The sequence below is a fragment of the Priapulus caudatus genome, unplaced genomic scaffold (assembly GCF_000485595.1).
Source record: "Priapulus caudatus unplaced genomic scaffold, Priapulus_caudatus-5.0.1 Scaffold1127, whole genome shotgun sequence".
NCBI lineage: Eukaryota > Metazoa > Priapulida > Priapulimorpha > Priapulimorphida > Priapulidae > Priapulus > Priapulus caudatus.
In genome coordinates, this window is record NW_014578188.1 from 86,936 (window position 1) to 88,301 (window position 1,366).

Sequence of the window (1,366 nt, forward strand, 5' to 3'; positions counted from 1 at the left end):
CATTTTAAGCGCAATCTCTGTTCTTTGTATCAAAATACATATATACACAGACATGCGCAGATAATGCCCAATACGGTGCCGTTTAGAATAAACTTTTCGTATGACGCATAGAAAAGTCGATCCTATATTCATACTGTACGTGTTTCCTATTTACGTGCACGCAAATGTATTAGTAACTATAGTATAATAGCTGTAAATAGCTATATTAATGTAATTCCTTTACGACCCGCGACTATGGTTTGCCGTCGTACTCAGAAATAATTATTTATACCGCGGTTAAGTTAAGTTAAGTTTTAACTCTTTTTCTCCAATCAGGGGCTTTGTAAATTGGCCTCCAATCAGGTACGTTTAAGCGTAGTTACGGCGGTAAAAACAATTTATCCGCGGTTAAATTATGTGTAACAAGGCCTCTGATTGGGTAAAAAAGGCTATAATTTTACCGCGGTTAAGTCATGGCTCTTTTTACCCATTTACCCATTTATGCACACCTGAATCACACCATTACGTGTCAAATTTAACCGCCTCACATAAACGGAATAGGTAATTGAGCATTTATTCTTTTGGCCTATTCGGGTCCTACATACGTCATCGTTATTTCTCGAAGAGCGCACGCAATTTCGTCCTTTACCACCCCCTAGAAACCCTCTGATGCTACAGTTTTGACATCATTCTATAATAACTATTGGACCCCGGTAATATTTCCCCAGATAAAAAGACTATACATGGTAGATTAGAAATGAATAGATTTATTCATAATAAAGATATAGTTATATATATAGATAGACATAGATATATCGGCATCAAGCACGTTTAACCGCACAGACAGCGGGACTCGCACAAATTTTTAAAATACAAATACAGACTAATATTCAGCATTATGATAAGAAACGCCATTACATACAAATGATTATGTCTATGCCTTTACATTATTAGTCTCAGTATAAATAGCGATAGAAATATAAATAGCTAAAAGTATAAATGGCTGGAAGCGATTCGACTGAGCAAAATCCAGTTCGACTGTAAATTTAATTATAAAAGAGTGCGCGTAGACGTTTGGTCACTTCTACCGCATTGCTGAACGTGTCGATCTTAAATATATGGTTGGCGTCGTTGGCAATGCATTCCAACTCTTTCTGGGCGCTGCTTGACTGACTCTTTCCAATCGCCCACACGAAGATTTCATAGCCTGGAAACGATAACAGTGTCCTCGTTAATTTCCTGTCTTTATTTCGTAAACATACAGATTTCTATTTTAATAAGAAATTATTGATAATGCATTCCAACTCTTTCTGGGCGCTGCTTGACTGACTCTTTCCAATCGCCCACACGAAGATTTCATAGCCTGGAAACGATAACAGTGTCCTCG

The 1,366-nt window shown here is 37.3% G+C and overlaps 1 protein-coding gene across 1 annotated transcript in view; it reads left to right on the forward strand.

Moving 5' to 3' along the window:
* Positions 1 to 1,366, forward strand: part of LOC106815488 (coagulation factor IX-like) — a 42,787-nt gene that overhangs the window by 40,996 nt on the left and 425 nt on the right. The window lies entirely within an intron of this gene.